Below are 25,890 nucleotides of genomic sequence, written 5' to 3' on the forward strand. Positions count from 1 at the left end.
TGTATAGGAGGAGGAAAAGAGAATCCGCCAGCTATGAAGTTACTGAATTTTTAGAGCCAGGGAGTATTAGTTAAATTTCCTTGACACTGTCCACCAAAACACGCACATCAGCATTACAAGGAGAATCAGTGCCTTTATAGAGATGGGATGCTCTGGAACAAAGGTCTTGCTGGCAAAATGTGCCAGGTTTGTCAACATCAATGCAGTAAGCACATGGGCCTTTAGGAAAGTATTTGTCAGAGTGGGAATTGATATTGAAAATATAAATGGATATGAGTCATAAGACTAACGTTGTTACACAGACCAACATTTTGCACAATAAACCCATAGCTGAACTCTGCTGAAATGTAATTGTATCTCTTATTGGCAGGATCCCATCAGAGTTCTGCTACCTCCCTGCACCCTTTGTTGCATCATAGTAGCAGAACACTTGTAACAACCATTTGCCTCCTTCACCTTCTGTTTTTGGGATTAATATCACTGAAGAATCCCATTTAAGATTATATTATGTTGAGTACCTTCTGCTTCCAATTCCCACTCCACCAGACACCTGCCCTTCCATGTGCATTGTAGGAATTAATACAAAAGCCTCATTGCAGGGATATGGTAAGCCTAGGGAAATCTACCCTACCATCCGTCGACCTTGAAAGCAAAGAATATCCTCTAGGTATCTCCTTTTAAATAGACAGAGAATTAAATGTTCATATTTATTTCTACTTCTTTAAAACTGGTGTATAACTTCCACTTGTGGAATAAAATTTATTTTGACCTGGCCAATTGGGAGATTTTCCTGCCTTTCTTTAATAGGTCATATTATCATAATTTAAATTAATGTTCTCCCACAGTTTTTAATGTTTCCAATTTTTATCTCTCTGATCTTTTCAATAACGCTTTAAGACCTTAACTGTCAGATCTCCTGAGGCAACAAGGTCGTTGGTGTTAAAGTGTGATTAATTCAGTGTCACTGCCACTGGAAAATAGGATCTTTTCGTTTTATATGGCCTAAAGGTGATATTGTTGGCTAGAATTTTTTTTAAAAGACATGCGTGTATGTGTACAGTGTGTACACACACACACACACACGCACGTATGTAATATTACTTCTAAGTCCATTAAGAGCAAGCATTATAGGTGGACTACTAGCAAACCTATGGTTAAGATCACTGAAATGTTTCTATTCTAACCTCCTGTTTTCAGTAGCTCATAATTTTCACAATATAGTTTTGTTGAAAGTTTCTAGGTCTGGTCTATGCTCAAAGATCTTATTTTTTTTTTTTTTTTTTGTGGTGGGGGGAAGGAAAAATGGTTTAGCCATTTTTGAGAACGAGGAGCATTAAAATACTTTCCCCTTTATTTAAAAAGTAATAATCTTGCAATAGCTCTAGAGACACAAAATGTGATTTGGCCGGGTAGTGGCCCTGGCTGGGAAATGCTTTGGTTAAAGCTGTCTGTGATTTATAAAGGTGTAAAATTCACACTGTAACATGTATGGTACATTTAAACAAGGATTGAGGTAGTTTTAATATTTGTAAGGTTTGGAGAATGGTAGACAGGCTATGTGCATGGCTAATTTTGCTGCATGTTAAATGTACTGGGCAGGAGAGAGGATTAGTGAAAAAGAGTATTGTTTCTACTGTGGCTTCACTAACGGTCCCTGACAAGGGCCCCATTATGCTTTACAAACATCTAACCCAAAGATAGTCTCTGCCCCAAAGAACTGAAAATCCAGCATTTGGATAGTATTGAGAGTAGGCTGGAACAGAAAAATGGGGGAGAGGTGGGGTGGACAAGGCAACAGTAGAGAGACACAGGGTCTCAGTCACGGAGTAACCAGTGCCAGATGGCAAGGCTCTTCCGGCACTGTAGGTGTAAACATTTAACAGTGAGAGTAATTAACCATTGGAACAACTTAGCAAAGGTTGTGGTGGATTCACCATTACTGACAAGTTTTTAAGATTGAAAGATATGCCCTAGGAATGATTTTGGGGAAGTTCTATGGCCCGTGTTAGACAGGAAGTCAGACTAGATGATCACAATGGTCCCTTCTGGCCGTGGAATCTCTGTATTATTTAGACAGCGGTCACTAGCCCTTACCTCAGTGAGCCAAGTGAACAGTGACTAAAGTGAAATCCTCCACAGGAGTCCTTGCCTTGTTGGATGTGCACCTTGAGTGGACAGGGCATTCTGGTTGCAAACAGTTTAAGATTATGGTATATTATTTTCTTTAAAAAAAAACACTATAGCACTATCATAAGGCTATGCATGTTAAAGGAGCACAGTTTGAGCACTCACAATGCTACTGATAATCTTGCATCCACCACCTTAACTCTCCCCCACCCGCTCTTTATTTGTATGGATCACAATATAGTTTTTAATGAGGTTAGCACTTTTCTGTAATAATATCATCTTGATCAATTGGTCCTTCAGCGCTCATACAGATTGTGCCAATCACTACCCACCTTCCATTTTTCTCTTATCCTGACCTTCCTTCTCCATGTGTGGCCACGCCTTTTCACGATACAGTCTTCCCATCTCTTCGGAGGTTGGCCAGGTGGTCGTTTCAGTTCCCGTGGGTACCCCTTTGGGGCAGCTGTAGTACGTCAATTGTTAGTGAGCCAAGCTATATGCCCGGCCCATCGCATTTTACTGTACCTGCTTTCAACAATAGAGTCCTGCACTCCACTCTGCTGTCTGATGACTTCACTGGGGACTCAGTTGTGGATTGAACTCCCCAGAATTCTTCTTTCTACCACCCTCTCCATGACAGACAGTTGCTCCTCTATCTTTGTCACTGCGGGCAGTACTGTTGAGTTGAAGAGGCTGGCGCACATTACTTTGTTAATTTTTCCTTGGAGGCCATCCTTGATAGTATTGAATGCATGTATTCAATTCTGTAATAATATCTCATATAGTATTTATATTTTACAGCTTTATAAGGTGTCCATTGTACAGGGCCTCCCAAGCCCTAGCTTGTTCCCTGCACATCTTGGAGATAAATGATTGTCCTGGTCTGCTTGTCTTGCACAGGCAGAGTAGCACACACTGGTACAAGATGAACCATGTTTGCTTAAGTTTGGAAGAAAAGATAATTGTTTTATTTGAGATGTAGTATGGGATCATGAGATTAGAGGCTGGATCTCTGGAGGTGCACTGGAACCAGGACCTGTTTGAATGAATCCCCTCCAAAGTGTGTGTGTGTGTGTGTGTGTGTGTGTGTTGCACGGGTGGAGGAGCAGCGCCGCATGAGCTGTGCAAATATGGACCAACACAAGACCTCCATGGGTTTTTGAGATCCATGGAGCCAAACACCTAGTTCGTTTTCTAGGGGCGAGGAGAGGGGGCAGCAGCCTTGCCCTTCCCCTCTCCCTCCCCATGCTGTGATTAGGCACTCTGTTTTCTGCTCCCGGGTGGGCTCTGCCCCTCTGCTTTGTCATCAAGACATTAATGGTGCTGGTGCTACTGCCTGTTAGTTTCCTGCCAATCCTCCTTGTGATTCTTGACTATGATCCTTATAAAATCAACAGTAATCATATTTGGTGGCACTTTGGGGCTAGATAAAGAAAAATAAAAACCAGAGAGGCAGATAGCTGATGTCCTGCTCTTCAGGGAAGTCTTTTTGGGATTTTTTTTTCCTTGAGGATAATTTATAAAATCCCTGATCAGATTATTCAGCTGTTTTTGTCCCTCTCTCGACATCACCCTCGTGAGAGAGCACTTTTAATTGGCTTGCCCGGAAATATCTGAAGATACCTTAAAACTATTAGTCTTTCGGCAGGAAATGTTTCTTAAAGTGAATAAGTTTATATTTGCCCTGATAAGGCTTGAGTTATTGATTTCAGTCCATTTCCCCAATTGATCAAGATCATACTCTACTCTCACCTTATCCTGCTAAGTATCTCTGATTACTTACAAGCTTTATATTGTCAGCTTTCTGCAGCTCCTAACTTTAATAACATCAATTGAAGTCATGTGCTTAAATTCCTGCCTGGTTACTGCATTGAACATTTTACCACCAGAGATTTACAGTGGAAATATAAGTGACAAAGAAAGGAAAGAGAAAAGAAATCACATTTTCCTATCAGCATACAGCTGGCAAGCTACCTGGAAGAAGAGAACAACAGCGGGGAGGCCCAACTGCAGTATCTATAACTAATATAAGAATCTAGGGCCTGATCCAATGCTGACTGAGGTCAAAGGAAAAACTCACACTGACTTCAGTGGGTGTTGAATTGGGCCTCTCTTGCAAAGAATCCCCAGCCCACATGAGGGAAGCACTCTCTCTGCTGGAATACAGGAAACCCTCCCCCACCACAATCTGAAAACTCCAAGTACTTAATTAACATATTTCAGCTGAAGCTGTTAGGTTTCTCTCAACCCCAATTTATAAATTAGGAAAAGAAAATCTGATTAATTTGCCCATGATTATCAAACTCCTTGCACAATCTCTTGGGCTGACACTGAATACTGATGGATCATTTAAAGTCCTAAGTAACTGTCTTATTTATTTCAATAAAATGACAGAAACACCATTAATAATTTAAAGAATATGTTTTATTGATGATAATAGCCACTTACTAAGACTTTCTCAAAGAGAAATAAGACATTAATAAATAAACTGGTAATTTTATTCCAATGGGAAGATTAGGGGCTGCGTTATTAAGCATAGTGACTAACCTCTGTCATGTGTGGTTTGGTCTGGCTCACATTCTCTCCGCTGAGGGAGAATTGTGTGTGTTGTGTAGTCTTTTGTTGTTGCAGGGTTTTGCTTGGGGTTTTTTTTATTGTACTTGCTGCTCTGGGTTTATGTTAGAGAAGGCAAGGTCAAAGAAATGCAACTTGCACCTGAAGTGGAAGATGGTGAATTTTGGGATGGTCCTTGGTTCCTGTGGGAGTTCATTCCGTAGTTTCAGACTGGACCCGGAGAAAGCTCTGTCTCATGGACTTTATCGGTACCCTTCCAGCTCTGCATCCTGAGAGGGCCTCAGAGGACCAGTCCAAAAAGCAGATGCTATGGATGAGGAAGAGAGTGACCAAGGCTGCTGATCAGGCTCCTCTTTGTTAATTTATTTATAGGCTTTTCTATATTTACCTCCATGGCATCTGAGTAGAAAAACACATCAGCGGATTTATTGTCCCAATACACCTATCGTTTGCATAAACTTGAAAAAAGAGTGTAAAGTCATCTCAGCATTTGAATAATTAGCTTAGATTACATTTACAGGCTGCAAAATGATGGTTATATTTTACAAAAAGGTTTATTTTATCAGCAGTAAGTTTTGATAGTGCAAACAAAATTATGAAAACCGACGTACGTGTCTGAGCTGCCTTTTAAAGGAAGGACACCTCCCACTTTTACAACTGCAAACTTCTTCCCAAGCCTTGTCACGTCTTGCCACATATAACATATGTACATGTACATAACAATTCTTTCCACAGCCTTTATTTATATTAAAGTTAGTTTTCCATGGCACATACCATCCTATGCAGTGTGGGCTCAATTCACTCCAGTTGCAGCTGGTTGTTGTAAATTGTCTATCCCTGCACCAGTGAGACCTACGGTGCTAATGAGTGAAAGTATTGGTTTTCTATTGCCACCTTCACTCAGATGACACACTGATGGGGGCAGCTTTAATTTCCTACAAGGGCCTGGATTATCTTTCTTTGAAAAATTTAAAGCATCCATCTCTATTTTTGTGGTCATCACTCCACATATCATCAATCAATTACCACAAATATAGAGCTGTCTAGTGTGGTCATTGGTTGATTATATGTTTTGGTACCTGCCAAAGTCCTCAGAACAAAAACCAGTAAATTGTAGATTTGTATAAACTGTTAGAGATCTGCGTAGAGATACAAATAGGAGAGAGATCAACTCAGCATCTCATTCTCTTCATATCCCTTCCCTCTTCCAAAACACTTTTCATCCTTCTTAATCCAAAACACAGTTTCACCCTAAAACACCCAATTCCATTCTTCAGAGAATACCCTTCCTCAAAAGCCCATTTTACTGAAACTCCTGTCCCTGGATTTATTTCTTTATAACCACCCCCCCATCTACCCCCCCCCATCCAGTTTAATTTTCAACACATTTCTCTCTCCCAAAACCATATTCATTCTGACCTCCCCATCTTACCAGTGAACCTGGGCGTGTCAGTGCAGTGTAGCTCTCCACCCTTTCCCAGGCCTGAGGGTGTAGGGAGGGAGCATCAGCAGAAGCCTAGTCAGTACCTGGTCTGGTGGGGAGGTGCACCGCTGGAACCACTTTATGCGCCTACCCCCATCCAGGCTTAGGAGAGTGTACTTCAGGGAATAATGTCTCACCACTCTCTGGCCTGTGGGTGGGGCTGCCCTCAGGGTGAGGGGAGGAGCTGCAGCATTGGTAAGAGCAGCTGCTCTCTGCATCCAGCAACGCTCCCAGGTTTTCAGAAGGGGAATGAGAGAGCACATTGCATGGAGCAGCCGGAGGGACAAGGCAGATACAGAGGCTTATTTTGGCTGCTCTTCCCCCGGAAGTAGGGAAATCGGAAAGGGGACCCAATAGGATGGCAATTTTCCTACTGGCTAAAGGTTTCTCAGCAGACCAACAGGGAGAGTCTGAAAATCCATAGCCTATGGAGAGGGCATCTAGAGTTGGCAGGTCCTGTTGGCATTTGATTTAAAAACAAAATAAACAAAAACACTAACAGCTGGTGCTGGTGCCAGGTGAGCTTTAGGTTAATGTTGTGTCATGTGATGGGCTGGGAATTAAAGGCTTTCCTGTGTCTGTCATACCATATTACAGGTCTTCTGTGCTGAAAAAATATAGCACCATATAACACATAATTTCTTCTGCCTAGCCAATCCCAAGGAGTTTCCTGCTTAACGTCTGCTTACCTGGGATGTGCATTATAAATACAAGGGAAGTGCAAGACGCAAAGGCCAACAGGCACTGAAGAGTAAAAATCTTAAGCTGGAAAACCAATTGACACTGCAGTATGGGCTGACTGCATCTTGAGGTTAGTAGGTATCAGGGAGGAATCCTACCAAGATACTTCTGTGTCACAGTCCCATGATGCACATTCTAACTGAGGAGAATTCTGTCATCAGTGGTGTTAAATGCTGACAAAAGATCCAAAGAAAGTAAAAGAAAAGTCATCTGCTTTGAATAAATCATTTATAAACCTTGAAGTGCCATCTCAGCCGGTGATGAATCTTGGAAACCTGACTGAAATTTTTCACAGAAATTAAACTGAATTAAATAGGGCTGTATTTGCCAAAAAATTACAGTCCATTCTTAGACTGAGGGCTATATGGGGTTATTATAGTCCTTCGATTTATAAAATGATGGACCACTATTCTCTAAAAAGCATTGTCTGGATCTGCATATCAGATAGGTATAGGAAGGAAAGCAATTTTCATGTATCCATTGTGACTGCTCTCTTTTTTCTTTTTTAAATCAAGGACAGAGGGGTTATATTTGGATTTTTAGCAAATAAAATACATTCCTATTAATTTTTTAACCCGTTTAAAAAGTAGAGCGAACACACACACAGTAATGGGCCAAATTTCATCCTGTTCTTAACTGGTCTTTTGTTTATGTACCTACAATTTAGATAATTTGCGCATCTACAGGGCCAGGTTACCCACTAGGCACAATAGGTCCCTGCGTATGGCTCCCAGCTCTGAGGTCACATGATGATGATGATAAGGAGATCATCACGTACATCCGGAAAACTATGGAGCCAGTGGCTTGGCTGCAGCATGATGAGGCTGTCTGCTTCACAAGAGACCCCTGTGGATCCACCCAGGCGTTCAGGTAAGCACCTGGGGCTGCTGGCTCTGAGTTGCTGAATTCAGGTGGCAGGAGGTGGGGAGGGGAAGACCACCACTGCCACTTTCTAGACAGCTGGAGTAGAAGAGGGGACTCAGCTGCCACAACTGCTGTTGGGATCATGGCGGGGGATCATGGTCACTGCTCAGGCTGCAGTGGGGGAACGAGTCTCTGTTCAGATGCCTGGGGAAGGAGACTTGCCTCTGCTATTGATGCAGTCTGTGAGAATCAAGATCCAGTCAGCCAATCTTACCTTGTACTGTAACTATACAGAGACTTTAACTGGATTAGAACAACAACAGAAAGAAAAATGACAAAGTAGTCAAGTTAGCACACTGACATTGCTGACAAGCTGTATTAAGTCCCATCTCATTCTCAGGCTTGGTCTACACTAGCAATTTACCTTGTGTGACAAAGTTCCAACCTTGTCTCAGAGGTCCTGCGTGTTCAGGCGGATTACACTAGCCTCAGGGGCTCACTGTGACCCTCCACGTAGCCCTTCTCTCTCTAGAGGCCAGGGTCACAGCCTACTGAGCCATTTTCATCATAAGCCAGCAAGGGAGGTGGGAAGAAGCAACCCTCCCTCGCACATTCTCTATTGTCTCACAGTCTCTGTGATTAATCTGGGAGAGGAGCCCCCTCTACTCCGGGCTTCAGCCCCGGGACCCTAATAGTAGCAACTATGGGAAGCTGACTTTTTGAAACAGGATGAGTACAATTCCCTGGACCACTTCTCCACAGCAGCCCCCATGCGCCTCTAACTGAAAGGCTTTTAACTAGTTCCAGCCAGCCCTTGATTGGCTTCAGGTGTCCCAATCAACCTAGCTGTCTCCACCGCTTTCTAGAAGGATCTTAATTGGCCCCAGGTGTCTTGATTAACCTGGAGCAACTCCCATTTGGTTACCACGGTAACAGGGATTTGTTTAGCCTGGGGCTAACATACCTGTTTCTCACGTACTTTCCTATAGTCATCTGAACTTGCCCTGTCACACTGGGTATAACTACGTTGCTCAGGGGCATGAAAAATCCACACCCCGAGTGATGCAGTTTTATGGACCTAACACCCAGTGTAGACAGTGGTATGTCGATGGGAGGGCTTTGCCTGTCGACATTGCTACCGACTGTCTGGAAGGTGGAGTAACTACACCAATGGGAGAAGCTCTCCTGTCGGTGTAGGTAGCATCTTCACTAAGTGCTGCAGAAGCACAGCTGCATTGGTGCAGCACGGTAAGCGTAGATAAGCCTTCCGTCTCCAACCAACTCTCAAATCTTTTGAAAGGTGCCAGTCCTGAATATTACAGACCTTAAAGATGTAGCCATCATGCACAGTCACCACAGTTCCTAAAGCTGCATAGAACACAAGGAGAGCTATTTTTAGGTCATCAGCTTAGTAGAGTGCAGAGAAAAAGAATACTAGAGACCAGTGGCCACATGTTACCCGGATTTGCCATACCAAGAAATAGATTCTCAGAACACAACACTGCAAGAATTTCAGGTTTGGGGAAGGAAATAAAATTAGTGAGTGCTGGTCTGCATTTGGATGTGAGCTTGTTCGCTAATTTTGCACGTCTATAGCTCTTGGTAGAGTTAGCATGGGCTCTCTCAGCATTCTCATTTGAATGTCTGTATCTTTCATCTCTATTACTAATTTATCATGCATTAGTTCCTCTTTTAAGATTTGATAATCACATGAGTCACCATTTTGCACAGTTTGGCAATATCCCGATCTATTGTTTCTCCAGAGTCTTGATTACAATAGTTGAAAAGATACTATGACTTTCATAAATGACATTTTTTGTGGGTTGACCATGCTTTGGGAGCTCTTCTAGGATTTTACATAGCTCATCCTGGACTGCTGTGGACATATCCAGATGCTGTTGGAGCCTTTGTCCATTGTAGCTAATAGTTGCTCTTATTTTATTTTCCTTTTTATCCAGTCCTGTAGCAATTTTGTAGTTTTTCCATTGTGATCTAAAGAATGTCCAGTTGCTGAACACATCCCCTTTCATGTCCATCTGCTCGGGACATGAATCTGGTATGCTGACATGATTATTGCTTTCTCTTTGGTTGTTGTTCGCCCCCCCCATTAGTTTCTGATTTCATATACGTGCAGGAGCCAACTCACTTGTAACATCATGTTCTCTGTTCAGGCATACAGAGAGAGAGAGAGAGAGAGAGAGAGAATTGAACATTTGGGTGGGCTGCTAGAGTTCACTTCATTGCCCTTCTCCGGTGCCTAAAAACCGCCCAGCTCCCATAGAAAAGTAGCTGGTGACCCAGAATTCAGTCTCTAAGGACTTTCAGCAAGGATTGCACAGGGTCAACCTCCCCACATTCAAATCCCAAAAGGAATTAAAGACATGAATGTAAGTAAGTAAGTAACAACTTTATAAAATCTTATGATAAAGAAACAAATAATAATTTAATTTTTACAACATAACGTGGCTATTTTATAAGCCACATACATTGTATTCAGTTAGACATAAACATAAATAAAGAAAACAAATTGAAATCTGAAGAGGTCAGTCCCCACAGAAACACAGTGAGAAGAAACTCAAGAGTTCCCAAAAGCCTAGGTTGCGTTCAGTTAGAGCCTTTGATCACCAGGTCTATACAGTCTGCTGTGTCTAAAACAACATTTTCCCTTCACTTGCTTGCAGGAATCTTCAGCTGGAATCCAGACAGACTCTTCCTCTGCTGAAATCACGGCTAGCCAGTCCGCTGCCCGATGAACCGCTCACTCAGTTAAGTGTCTAGATTTAAAAAAAACAAACTGCTGCAAGAAAATACAAAGCGGAGACCCCCAAAGAGAGGGCGACTCTTTCCCCCGATCACGCTTTAAAGAAAAGTTAGTGCCTCAGACTAGTATAGACAATTTAACTAAAACAGTTTGGCTAAAACCAAGCCACGTTCAAAGCGTACATTTAAAACAGAATAAATTATTTTACCCTCCCAATTTCCCCTTCTCTGTTATTAACATTGGCCAGGCTTCCCTGTTGGACAGTTAATAATATCACTAGCCTGCTGCAAGATGCTTCAGAGTTAGGGAGAGCAGTCGGCTTTCTGCTCTTGAGCTCAGCTTCTCCCAACTCACTGAGAGCGCATGGCCTTTAGTAAAGCAGCTGCCCTGAGCGCTTGCCCTCATGGAGTCTGACCCCACTTGCCCTATTGGAGCAGACCCAGAACTTCCATCCCAGTTCCAGAAGTTCCTCCCCTCCTCTGCAGTCTGATCATATTTTCAAAGATATAAAACTGGGACGTGATGGTTGAGGGTGTCACTGGGGAGCACCGTGGTTGGGGATAAAGAGTTTTGGTAGGAAAATGGGAAGGAAGAGGTGAGTCTTTTCTTTTCCCTTTTCAGAATGGGAAAGTGGGACTCTTTACAGGCAGAGAATGGCAGTGTGGGAGAGAACAGTGCTCATCCCTTTGAGCTGTTGTTTTCTAGGCCTAACCTCCCTCCTCAGATCTAATTCCAACTCCACCACCATGACCACCAGTTCACCCACATCCTCCTTCCCAGTTGGCACATTCCTCCCAGCATTCAACCCTGCTCACCTGAACCATCCCTCTCCCAGATCAGAAACTCCCCAGCCAGGCCCATGCACCTCCCTCTATTCCAAACCCCACATCTGCCCTCAGCCTGAGAACTACTCCTCTTCCTAGCTAACCTCTCCACAGCTCCGCTCCACCCTCTCCTCACCTTCCTGACACCTCCCGATACAACCTCCCGATACAACCCTCCAGACAGACCGAACCCTTCCCTAGGTACAGACACCCACCACCTGGCTGAAGAAGCAGGCGTATAGTACAGCAGTAAAAGACTATGGGTGTGGGGAGGATGTGCAGGAAGTATTTACATTTTGCCTCTCTGGAACAGACCTCCAATAGCTCTCCATCTGCAGCTGGCAGGGCAGCCCATATGCTGCAGCAGGGACTTCAGGGCCTGGAAGCTGCAAGGAGCATGTGCAGGAAGTAGTGTATTTTGTCTCTCTAAGGAAGGTCTCAAGTAACCCTTCACAAGCCTGTATTCCTTTTTCTGTACCTCTTCTTTGTGCTGCCTGCAGCATATCCTTCAAATGACCAATGCTGGCAATTAATAATTATTCTCTTGGCTCACAAAGGGTACAATGCTGCACAGTGCTGAGCACCTACTGCAAGATGCTTGGTGTCTTGAACCTCCATTGGTTTCAGTAGTAGTGGAGAGGAAAAGCTGCCAGGATGAAGCACAGAATATTTAAATATATGCCAGTAGATTTGTTTATAAAACATTTGAATCTGAAAAGCAACAAAGGCAGATTTACGAGGTTTTATTTTTATTTAAAAAACACAATGGGCTTGACTCTCCTCTCACTTGGTGTGAGGGGAGAATCCAGTGGCTCTTCTCTAACAAACAGGAGTAAGGCTCTGAGTTCACTTTGTATTTGTCAAGAATATTTAAAATACAATCTCCTCTATTCTGCTCAGCTCCGTAAAACTGTATATGTGTGCAAGAGACTGCTGGCTCTTCCCCCCTAGTGGTGTGTTAATGTCTAGTGCTAACAGGAGTCCTGTAAAAAGGCCTGTAGATAAAAGTAAACAAATAGACTTTCAGACAGAGCAGCACCCTGCAGGTTGCAGTGTCTGCACGTCCTGCGGCTAGCCAGACAGCCAACTGTGGTGATTTATGATTCTGTGACCTGTGTTTTATACATTAAGTAGATTATTGTATGAATGACTGTGGCTCTCCTTGAAGTCAACAGAATTGCACAGCTTGTTTGTGTTCAAAAGCTAGGAGGCTTTCACCTTGCATTACAATAGCGAAGGTGGTAATGGCTCTGAGTTTGTGGTTACTATGGGCATGTCTACACGGGAGCTGGAGGTACAATTTCCAGCTTGGGTAGATATACCTGTGCTAGCTCTAATCGGGCTAGTATACTAAAAATTGCAGTGTAGCTGTGGCCAAGTATGTATGGCCCTGGATACATACCTAGCTAGCTTCCCTGAGTATGTACTTTAGGTTTAGGGTTGCCAACCGTCCTGGTTTTGCCAGGAGTCTCCTGGAATCCTACCCTTTCTCCTGGAGGCTACTGACACCAAACCGGGAGATTTTAGGCGCTAAAAGTCCAGCGGCACAGCGGGGCTGTAAGGCAAGTGCACTGCCTTCCTTGGCCCCGTGCTGCACCCAGAAGTGGTTGGCACCCACTCCCTGAGCGCCGACTCCGCAGCTCCCACTGGCTGCGGCCAATGGGAGTTGCGGGGGCAGCGCTTGCGGGCGTGGGCAGAGCGTGGAGCTCCCTGCACCTCCCCAGGGGCCAGACATGGCGGCTGCTTCTGGGACCGGCACAGGGTCAGGGCAGGCAGGGAGCCTGCCTTAGCTCCACTGTGCCACCACCTGGGAGCCACTCGAGGTAAGCGCCTCCCGGCTGGAGCCAACACCCCAAGCCCTCTCCTGCACCCCAAACCCAGCCCAGAGCTCCCTCTTTCACCCAAAGTCCCTCCCAGAGGCCTCGCCTCCTTCTGCACCCCAATCCCCTACTGCAGCCCAGAGTCCCCTCCTGCACCCAAACTCCCTCCAAGAACCTGCACCCCTCACCGCCTTCTGCACCTCAATCCCCTGCCCCAGCCCTGAACCCCTCCAGTACCCAAACTCCCTTCCAGAGCTTGAACCCCCTCCTGTATTCCAACTCTTTGCCCCAGGCTCAGCTTGGAGCCCCCTCCCATACTCTGAACCCCTCTGCCCCAGCCCAGAGCCCTCACCCCAACCCTCTGCCCCAGTCCGGTGAAAGTGAGTGAGAGTGAGTGATGGAGGGAGTGGGTGGGGCTTCAAAGAAGGGGCAGAACAGGGCGGGGCTGAAGGGTGCGGGGCAAGGGTGTTTGGGTTTGTGTGATTAGACAATTGGCAACTCTATTTAGATTATATGTATGTGTGTGTGTATATATATATATATATATATATATATATATATAACACCAACGCTTTATTTTTCATTAGCTCTTAACTTGTTTGGGAACTAAATTTTCCTCTGGATTTGGGAGGCTTGTTTTTCATGCCTGAGTATTGTATGAAGTCTTATGTATACCTTGTGAGCAGTTTTGATGTTGGAGAAAGTGCAAGTCTTTCTTATGGTGATAGGAGACTGCCTGGTACTCAGTTCTTCTGGTGGTGTGGGGTTTAAGAGTCTGTTCCAATAGCTGTCAGTCCCTTGTCGGCCTGTCTTTCTTCTGTGTCCTGCTGATCAAGTCTCAGGGAAGCGTATATTTCACCATCACCTACATCCATTTTTTTAACTTATTCGTAGTAGGTGTATGTATTTGTGGTTCTGGTGAAATGTATGCTCAGTCACAGCTTTATATTAATGAGGTTTTCATCCACTGAAATATGTTGCTTACTTTATGTACACAATTTGTCCTGAGGAAATAGTAGTGCTGTGAAGTCTTGAGCTTGTTGGTCATAGTAGGCTTTGGTCTTTGTGTGTGTGTGTATCTTCTTTTTCAGCTGTTACTCCTTCCACACTGCCAGTGGTTGTAGTTCTGGGTCTATGGGCACCAGTGTATGTGTGCGTCATCACATCAAGAATTGTCCTAGGCTCCTATTCATGTCTTCTGTCGACATTTCTCTATTCAAGGATGGTTTGCCAGACATTTTCTTTGGGTTTTTTTTTCCAGCTTTCTTCAATAGAATCTTAGTAATTTAAACTGCTGATTTGCTTTGCCATTTGACTGACTGTGTTATGGTGATGATGTGATATGAGCGAACTCCCATTCCTGAGTAAATAGCACAAACCCACTGCACATAAATGTGGCCCGTTGTTGGAAACAGCACAGTTTGCAATGCAATGTCTGCTGAAATGCTTCATTGCTTTGTCTATGATGGTCACAGCGGTAGTGTCTGAAAATTAGATTAATAGTAATCTACAGTAATGAGATACTTAGTATGGTTTTTCGTGAAAAGGTCCCTTCCCTTCCTGTTTTGCTCCAAGATTTGTTGGAAATGCTGTGTATTTTCATTGTCTCTTTTTGCTGCTTGGGCTTCATTTCCCCATGTGTTATCACAACTGCTCACTAGATCTCTGATATCCTTGGTCATGTTTGGCCAGTAAAGGGGATCTCTGGCTTTCCAGATGTAGGCTTCTATTCCACAATGCACCGATCTAATCCTGAAAAAGTTTCTGCTCTCAGCGATCTGATTATTATATTTTGACTGCCTTTATATATAATGCTATCTTGTACACTAGCTTGTCTTGATAATTCCAGAGTTCTTCAGAAGCAATTGGGACTTATCTCCTGATAGCTGGACACTAGTGAGCACTTATAAATCTTTGTTTTATGTGTCTTATTCTTGGATTCTTTCCAGCCCTGCCTTGAAAGTGGCACTGGTTTGGTTAATGATTTCTATTTGGTTGAGGATCTCATATTCTTGTTCAGTTGCCTTATTTTCATACTCCAAGGCTGTTCTGAGGAAGAGCTATGTACATCTCAGTCCCTGTCACATAGTGGATATCTAAGATATAGTATTGCAGCTTCAGTAGTATGCATGAAGACATTTTGGGGCTTCTTCGCAGAAGATTTTTTAAAAATGCTGTCTAGTGGTCTGTGGTCTACTCAAATGGTTTCCCATCCTTGAACATACTGGATGAACTTTTCATATGTGGTCACATACGAGATGTTCCTTGTCAATTTGGGCATATCTTTGTTCCCCTGGTGATAGTGATCTTGATATGAAAGCTGCTGGCTGTCCCTTTTGTAGGTGTGATGCCCCCAGCCCTGTTCCACTGGCATCACATTGTTGTATATATATTTATTTGTATTACTATAGTGCCCAAGAGCTCTACTCATGGACCAGGATCCCATTGTGGTAGGTGCTATGCAAGAACAGAACAAAAAGACTGTCTCTGTCCCAGAGCGTATGAGAGAGAACAGATGTATACAGACAGATGGGGGGTGGGGGAGTACAAGAAAAACATTGGACAATATAAGTCAGGATGTTAGGCAGTGATCTCAGTGCATCATCATCCAAACAGTTATGTTATTTGTACGCATCATGGCAAGGGAAAGTTTTAAGGAGAGATTTGAAAGAGGACTAAGAAGTGGTTTTGCAGATATTTATGGGGAGCTCCTCCCAAGCATGAGGAGCAGCAGGGACAAAGCATGACGGTGTTTGAAAATTTAACAAGCAGATGATGGAGGCTGGCATCATAGGCCAAACAGAGATGAGAGTTGACTTCCCAATAGCGAATGGGAGATGATAATTAGGGTGGAGATAAGCAGTGAAAAAGTTTGAAAGCAAAGTCAAGCAGCTTATCTTTGATGTGATAGAGACAGGGGAGCTAATGGAGGGATATGAAGATGGGGTGACATAGTCAGAGCAACGAACTAGGAGAATGATTTTTGGGAATTAATTCTGAATGGATATGAGCAGGGCATGTGTGCATTTATCAAGGCCAGAAAAAAGGATGTTGCAATAATCAAGACATAAGATGAGGACAACCTGGATGAGAGTTTTTGCTGTGTATGGTTGCCTTTTCATTCGTACTGTTTCCGGATGGGATAGTTGGTCGCCAGCTTCTTGACACATGTGATGGCTGCATCATGTTGAAGTGATCTTGTCCATACTGTGTCTTTGTTCAATAGTCACCTCAGGGATTCACACACTTCTGAGAGACGTAGACATTTTTTGTCAGATACTTTACAAATCCTAATAGTCTCTGAACTGATTTAATATCATTAAGTGTGGGCATCAGCTGTATTGCCTTTACCTCTTTCTCATCTGGTTGTAGCCCTGGAAAGCCAGCAAATGTCTCATGTAGTGTACTATAGTCAATCACAATTTCATCTTATTTGTATTCAGTTTTAGATTTATTTCCATTCTAGCAGACAGATGAGTTTATGATCATGATCTATTACAGATTCTGCCATGCCACCTCTGTGTCTATAAACCAGAATGTCATTAGTTATGACATTGATCTCTCAAGTCCTGTTAGGATATCTTGGTGGCTTTGAGATGCTTCTGCTCCATGTTTAATCCCAAATGGCATTCTCAACCACCATGATCTATCTGCTGGTGTCCAAAATGTGGTGAGGTAGCTGGTTTCCTTACTGAGGAAACCACTTGCCAATATTCATCTTTGGCATCAAGTTCTGAGAATATTTTTGCTTTTGCCAAGTCAGGTAATATTTCTTCAGTTGTAGATATTTGGCAGTGAGCTTTTTTTAAGGGCTTTGTTCAGGTTGCTTGGATCTATGCAGCTGTGCAGCTTGCCTGGTTTCTCAATGGCTACCATGCTGCTTATGCAACTTGTGGACTCTGGCTTTAGCAATGATGCCTTCTTATTCCATTTATTTTATTAGTTCCATTAATTTTTCTTTTAAGGCAGTGGCTAGTCTGTTAGTTCTGAAGACCCAGTACCAAAAGTAGGGAACAATTATTGGACCCTATCCTGAAGTCACCTGCTATGCACTACAGGACAGGGTCATTGTGTCTGTTGCTGACTAGAGTTGTGCTCAAAATTCTTAGCACTGATTATAAAGTGATATTTTTTTCACATGAGAAACCATTTTTACATTTGCAAGGAATGTATACCTTGGGAAAAGTCAAGAAAATCCCAGATTTTTGTCCAGAGTAGAGAATGTCTTTGTTTTCATCATAAAACCCCTGTTAGATGGTGGAAATCTTGAAGTTAGGAATACTCCTGAAAATATCAGTTTACTTACATGAAAATGAATCTGTTTTTCCATAGCTCTGTTGATCTTTGTTGACTCTGTTGCTACGGTCAACAAAAGGTTCCCAGTCTGAAGTGTGTGGAACTCTTACTGGTGGTCTGCAGAGAGCTAGCAGGCCATATGGTGCTGCTTCTCCTATTTGTTTCCAGCAGCTAAATTTAATTTAAAACAAAATCCCCGTTCCTAATGTTACTTGTCCATATAAGTGATTGCTGTACTGTTGCAGGAATGTTTTGCCATCAGGAATGGGAAGTGAGGTCGTCTCCTGCAAACTGTAAGTGGAAAGGCAGTTATTCATGAGTCATTCTCTCTATCAAGATGTGGTTTGCAATAGGAAAACATATGAAAAGCCCTGTTACAGTTCATCCAAAGATAGTTGTACACAATTTTTTTCACTCTCCCCCGTGGCTGTCAGTGACTGGTGAGGAAAGTATGCTGCTGTTATCCTCTCTGTTGGCCAGTCCACTGAGGCAGTGCAATACTTGCTTTGCAAAGGGGTTATACTGTTTTTTGTGAGAGGGCAGTTTTATGATCTAGAGCAGGGGTGGGCAAACTTTTTGGTCAGAGGGCCACATTGGGGTGTGAAACTGTATGGAGGGCCAGGTAGGGAAGGCTGTGCCCCCCAAACAGCCTGGCCCCTGCCCCCTATTCGCCCCCTCCCACTTCCCGTCCCCTGACTGCCCCCTCCTGGGACTCCCCGCCCCAAACTGCCCCCCCCGGATTACACCCCCTATCCAACCCCCTCTGCTCCCTGTACCCTGACTGCCCCGACCTGTCCACACCCCCACCCCCTGACAGGCCCCCCGGGACTCCCACGCCCTATCCAACCCTCACTGTTCCCCGACCCCTGACCGCCCCAGAACCTCCGCCCCATCCAACCGCCCTCTGCTCCCTGTCCCCTGACTGCCCCCCCCGGGACCCTCCGCTCCTAACTGACCCCTGCTCCCTGTCCCCTGATTGCCCCCCGGGACCCCCTACCCACCTCCTGCACCGTCGCGTGCGCGCTGCCGCCGCCCCCTTACCTTGCTGCTCAGAGCGGCAGGAGCTTGCAGCCCCTCTGCCTGCGTGGTGGTGTGGCTGCATGGGAGGGGGAATAGCAGGGGAGGGGCCAGGGGCTAGCCTCCCGGGCCAGGATCTCAGGGGCTAGGCAGAACAGTTCCGCGGGCCGTAGTTTGCCCACCTCTGATCTAGTGGTTACGGACAGCGTCTCTTTGGGACATCTGTGGAGACTGAACCCAGGGCACCTGGATATAAAAGCATGAGCCTTTGTTACTTGAACCAAGAACCAGGTCTCTTGTCATGCAGAGTAATAAACCTCTATATGTGGTCTAACTGCTAGAGAGTGACACAGGGCCACAGTGTGTTGAGCATGGGTTACACAAGTACTTAAACTGACACATTTTTTATGAAAGTATAGGTGGCAAAATGGCTAAGATTTGGGCCTATTATACTCAAGGAGTGGGCTCTATTTCCAGCTCTGTCTCAGATGATCTTGTGTAAACTCACTGTTTTCTTTGCTCAGAAATCATTAAAAGATGGTTTGAAACGTTGACTTACAAAGAGGGCTGTGAAGGGCACAGAAATATTCTCTGGCAGAGAGTATCTTCCCCCCCCTCCTGAAAAAACTGTGTAAATTCTGAAGCTTTTCACAAGACTGTCTAGAGCTTTGACCACGATCATGTTATTTGTAAGAGATAGCCAAGGTGATGGTATTTTGGAGTACAGTATAGTTGTACATGAATTTTCTATGGATTGAATTTTAAAACAAAATCCTAGTTGTTGTTTTCCAGGGAGGGCTCTCCACATGTGTGTAGGAGCTTTGAATGTCTGTTTCCCACCTTCTCTCCCTCTCCTCCTACCATACCACCTGCACATTCTCACCCATGATGCCTCATATCATACGCACTGAACTCTCCTGGGGCTGACAAGGGAAACTGGACTGCACTTCCAGCAGAAATAGTCAGGGCTGCTCCTCTGTTGCCCAGAGAGGTCACTGCTAGGCTGCACAATCTACTGCCCTGCTATGGGCCAAGCATGCTGCCTCTACAGCATTTTCACCCGCTCCTTGTTTCCTAGGGTTTTTTATGCGTAATTGCTTTCACTAAAAGTTAATAGACGTTCTCTGGTGGATTATTCCTGTTTATATTGTAGGCATGTACACAGTGCCTCTCAAACATAGACAACTGTCAATCAGCTGTCCCATCACCTCATTCATTAATTACAAAGTGTAGATAGCTGTTTAAGGCTTACAGACTGCTTGATTGACAAGGGATTGTGCGTGGGGTCCTTCCTGAAATAAAGAAACAGGGACCATTGGTCTTTGCTTTATTAATTTCTAAAATGGAAAAAGCATATCCTAAAATGTTAAAGGCCTGATTTCCAAGTGGGTTTTAGAACCAGAACTCTCATTGACTTAAATGGGAAGGTTGAGTGCTCAGCACTTCTGAAAATATAATCCTCTTACACCCTGAAAAAACTGGTCAAAAGTTTCCCACTGAAACGCTATGGATGAAAAATGGCATTTTAACTAAACTACGATTTTTTGTGGAAAAAATATCTGATCTCATAAAATTGGAGGGGAGGAGATTCCAGTTGCTGAAACCCATGATTTTTTTTTTATTTTAGCTTATCAGTTTTTCAACTAAAACCCCCCAAAATTTAAGAAAAATGTAAACAAAAAATGGAAAATCATTTCCCAACCACCAGTGGGCTGTGATCCTGCAATGAGCTCCGTACAGTCAGCCATGACAGGCAGCTCCACGGAAGTAAGTGGGGCTACATACGCATGGTGCTTGTTGCAAACAACCTGGAGTAGGAGCTAGCTCACGTCAGCCTCTGTTTGTACAGTGCCTAAAACTGTCTACAGCCTATTACCTGTCTATGTAGGGTGCCAATCCTGATCAGAATGTCTGGGTGCTACCATAATATAAATATTCATGGCTTGATGTTGTCAGTTATTAAGGTGTTCTGTTTGGCAGACTAGGTTTTTAATGATTTATAATTAATTAATATTTTAAAAGACCTCCAGTGCACTTTGGAAATTTGTGACATAACACAGTGCCATAGCTTTGTTAAACTCTCTCTTTTTTTTATTTTTCACTTGTGCCACATACTAATGGCCCAACCAGTTTAAAGAGAGAATGTGAAGAACTCCAAAAAGACCTAACAGGATAGCTGATGGAATTCAGGGTGTGAGATAATGCACATTGGAGAGAACAATTCAAATGACATGTACACACTCGTCATCCTTCTCAGGGTAAGTGAACTACATCCTCCCATACTGACTCTTGTCAAATGAAGAGGACTTGCTCAAGATGGAAGTCCATTTTGTGCACCACCACGGATACTTCATAGCCAGGTGAATCTGCTGCTGCTGCTCCCACTTGTTAGGTTTCGAATTAGCTGTAACATCTTAGGAAAAGGATATAGCTGTCATCATGGACAGCTAGGTGAAGACATCTGCTTAATGCACAGTGGGACTCAAAAGAAAGTGAATCAGATGTTAAACTGTGTTAAGCCGGAGACAGAAAATAAGCACCTTGATGACACCCAGTGCTTTCCGTTTGATTTCAGTGAAAGTGGCAGGCACTCACCACATTGCAGGATTGGGTATAAGACAAGAGACATAGCAAAAATAGTAAAAGTCAAGAAAGGGGCAACAAAATGGATTAGGAATTTAAGATTGGAGGGAAGGCATTCTACATATGGAGAGACTAAAAACACACTGGGAGACTTAAAAATGGACTTAATCTGGAAAGGAGAATTATATATAAAAGAGAAAGATAATAAATGGTTTATAGACCTCATTTGATTGCTCTCATTTGTTCTATTCCTTACAGAACAAATAGACAATTGAAATAAGGAAATAATGATATTGAATAATAGGAAATAGTTGTTATTGAAAAATATAATTAACCTGTGGAACGCACATTGTGACGAGAGACTTTTACCTCAAACAAGAGAATGACTTATTAAGTTCTGAATGGGAAATTCTGCAGAAAAACCTCAGAAGGGGTTTAATTCACCAAAATTATAAAATTGCTCAATTGAACATAGAATACATAAGAGGCACATCTTTAAAGTAATGCAGATAGATGGAATCAGGTAGTATAGATACTGCTGAGCCTGTGTTCAACATTAGCTGAATAGAGTGTGGTTTGCCTGAGGGTATGGTGGAAACGTTTACAGTGCACTTTATCTGGAATATGTGCAGTAGTGATTTTGTCCACGCTCAGCACAGTAACATCTGGTATTGTAACTGCATGCACCTGTTGATTGAACTGGCTATTGCGACATACTTTAGCAAAATGTCCAATCTTTTTGCAATGATTGCACTGAGCTACTTTTGCCGGACATCCTGTGTAGCTTGCAAGATGTTGTGGGGATCCACAGCGAAAACATGCTTTTACTGTACTTTGAATTTGCTGATTCAGTGGTTTTTCATTAGTTTTCCTCTTGCAATTGTGTGTCTGCAGTGGTAGTGAACTTTTCTGCAAAGGAGTCACAGCCTGGACTGTGCCTCCTGTATCCATGCTCATTATTTTGGCTTCAGCTGTAGCTGACTCAATCTGAGTAGCAATGGTTATTGCTTTTTCTAGTGTAAGTTGTGGTTCTAGAAGTAAGCATTCTCTTACATGAAGCATGGTTGTTTTCTCAATGAGCTGGTCTGTAATCATCTCATCTGCCATATTCCCAAAGTCACAAATTACAACCAGACTCCTCAGGGAAGCAATATACTGCATTATAGTTTCCCCTGGTTTCGGCTCACACTGGCGAAATCTGTAGCGATTAGCTACTACATTCACTTTTGGCACAAAAAAATTCTTTAATGCAGTGAGTGCAGTCTCATATTTATCATCTGCAAGGGGAAAAGTGTAAAATATACGCTGCCCTTCTGCTCCAAGCCAGTGGATTAATAGAGCATGCTTTCTTACTTCAGAAATCTCTGTAGCACTGATTGCAAGCAGATTAGTCTCAAGCACATGGATACAAGTAGTAAAAGCAATTGGAGGCTCACCTGGGCTTTGCAGAAAGGGTGCAGGTGGGTTCAGAGGCAGAAGATCCATCCTCGTCGCCAAAATGTGGTCGCTGATTGCCTTTCTCGCCTACCTTTGCTTTCACCAGATGGTCCACTGGAGGATGAGGATGTAGTGGTTGCACTTATTACAAGCACTCTTACTGCAGTTACAAGAGAACAATTTCAAGCTGCTTGTTCAGCGTGTCCAATTCAACAAAAACTATGGGAATTTCTGACAAAGAGTCACCCTAAAAACCTTGACCCAGTTTTGCTGCCTTATTTTAGAGTTCAGGATGAACTTTCTTTGTTTGATGGCTGTGTGCTACGAGGTACACACCGGCTCCTTGTGCCAGAAGAATTACAGTCAAAACTCATACACCTGGCACATGATACTCATCAAGGAATTGTCTGAACCAAACAATGACTACGGGATCTGTATTGGTGGCCAGGGATGGACTCTCAAACTGAAGCATTCATAAAATCCTGTGTCACTTGCCAAATGCATGATAAGGCAGCAGTGACATGTACCCCTCCATTAAAGCCTGTTCCTCTTCCTGAATCTGCATGGGAAAAAGTGGTGATTGACATTGTAGGACCCTTTGATACTGCTCCAATTGACTGCCATTATGCCATCACTTTAATAGACTAATTCAGTAAATGGCCTGAGGTAGCATTTACATCGCAAATCTCTTCTGCTACAGTAATTAAGTTCCTCTCTTCAGTTTTTAGCAGGGAAGGTAACCCCAAAGAATTGGTTTCAGATAATGGTAGTCAATTTACTTCTCTGGAATTTGAAATTTTTCGAGCACAGAGGAACATCTACACAGAAGGTCATCCCATCCTCGTCACCAAAATGTTGTATCAACCAGGCAAGGTACTAACAAGCTTCAACAGGACTTTATTTTCAAAGTGGAAACCTCTTTAGCAAGCTGCTGCTGCACCCTCTGTAGCTTTCTCCCAGCCTCTCATCTCCTCCCCCCTCCTTCCTGGTTCCTGTCCTTTCAGACTCCCAACAGCCAGTGCTCCCAATTCTAATAATTACAAGCAACATCTAAACACCACAACATGGTGATAGCATCAGGACCCTTTGACATGCTTAGAACAATAATCAGTTTTAAGATTAAAACTTTCATTAAATAAAAATTGATAATAGTTTAAATTAGAAAATACGGTAATGGCGGCTATAAGGTAATGTAATGTAGTGAGAGATTAGCAATTAGCACTGGAAACTGATTGGCTGATCTAGAGTGTCACATGTCGGTACACGTGACATAAATTAGCATATGCAAATCCCAGAGGCAGCAGCCGGCAGGCTAAAGCTCTGTAGGGATAGGGACCAGCCAGAGAGCGGAACACTGTCAAACACCTATAAGAAGAGAGAAGAGAAGAGAAGAGAGCAAGAGAAGCCACCTGAAAAGCTGAAACAGGAGGAGCTGCTTGAAAGCCAGCTACTATAACAGCAGCAGCACACCCCCAGGCTCCAGAGTTGCCTTGGCAATGGCTGCTCCCGGCACCCCGTCAGCAGGAGGCCTCCACAGCAGCCCGGCAGCGGTAGCCAGCAGACTTCTGTATCTCTCACCGGAGGAGCAGCTTTACCTCCGTGACAGCAGACAACTGCCCAGCACAGCACTGCCCGCTCGCCACAGCAACCAACACGCCCATGGTCATCACTCTCGAGCAACAGACAGCGAAAGAAGGACCTTGACTAGATGACTCAGAGGGATTTTCATAGACGCCCCTGTAAGTTAAAAACCTTTTTTCTATTTAACATCCTGAAGCGTATGGGTCTCAAGTGTAAATAAAGCTGGATGTCTGTGGTTTGAGTGAGATCTCCCTACCCATTTGGTACCTGTTAGGCCAGCCTGTTATTTGATATATTGTTACATGTTTAATTGATATATTGGTATATGTAATAGATATTGTTGCAAGGTATAGAGTATTAAGTATATGGTTATTAAATTGCAATTGTAGTTCCCTGTCTTTATTTCTCCTGCAGGTTCCTTTACACTGTATCTGTAACTGTTACTGTTTTATTTTATTATTTTTATTTTTACCAATACCGCTCCTCTTTTATTGTAACCTTTTACTTCTAAATAAATATTATTTTTGTTTTTGAAGAATTTACTGCTTGCTGCCTATTCTTGATCGGAGGGATGTATCATGCCCTTCAAGGGGAATGTTAGGCGGCCGTGGTTAGTGGCTTTTCTCTGGAAAATCCATAGGGTGGGCCACAACCTTTAATACCGGAATAGGCAAACTGAAAATAAAGGGTTTTAAATTAAAAAGACAGTTGGGTTCAAATCTTTCAGTAACAACATCTGCAAGGTATCACTGAAGGCCATAGTTCAGAGACACAAAAGAATTAGACTTTTAAGTGAGTAAGAACAGTATCTAGAATGATACTAGCTAGGATTTAGAGCCATGGCAGAAAGTAGAGTCTCTTTAGTAGCTGAAATAGTGGCACTGTTTATTCAGGAGTGAACTGGATGAGCAATCAGAAGTGTTGCTCTGAAAATACCATGCAGTGTGATTGTTTTGGCTTGAAATTCTGCCTCGCGCACAAGGCCAATAAAAGGTTTTATGTGCACCTCTTAGGTCCTTCCATTTAAGACCTCAAATTATGGCTTAAGAGGAGAATAGATCTCCTGCTGGCCTTCTGCATAGGGTGAATTTTATCTGCTGTGTTTTTTCATAGTTCAACTCACTCTGGTATAACACGCAAAAAATCATTTTGGAGGGTGCCCTCTTTAGTGTGAAATTTTATAGTCATAATGTGGGGAAATTCCTCTTGGTCACAGACTTTTACGGAGGAAGCAAAACATAACCAATTAAATCTGATTTGTCTGACATTTTAGATTCATAGAGATCTTGGTATGAACTAGAGAAAATAATCCGGACTATACAGGCTGTCTTGACACCCTGTTCACATCCTCCTCATAAAAGCATCTCTGTATCTTCATCCACACTGTTGCCTATGTCTGGAATGAGTTCTCCAAGCCTATCTCTCAACCCACCACCCTCATTCAAAATCATTCAGAAAATTCACTTCTGTCATTCAAAATCCTCCAGAAAATTCACTTCTGTCATGAAGTCTACAAGAAAGGAACTGGTTAAATTAAAATCTTGCCCTTAAAAATTATTATTCAAGGAGAAGTATATATGAACTAGCACAGCCATTGTCGTAATCTTATTTTTGTTCCCCAACGACACCTTCTGCAACTTTAATCTTCCTTTCTCCACCTTGTTTGTTACCCCTCACTCATATTCCAAATAGTAACAACCTCCGGGCTTCCTTCACATCCTCACATGAATGTTGTCCTGAATGTGAAGAATAATGTTCTTTCTTCTCTACTGTGTAACTATA

This window comes from Natator depressus, chromosome 1 (genome assembly GCF_965152275.1).
Source record: "Natator depressus isolate rNatDep1 chromosome 1, rNatDep2.hap1, whole genome shotgun sequence".
Taxonomy (NCBI): Eukaryota; Metazoa; Chordata; order Testudines; family Cheloniidae; genus Natator; species Natator depressus.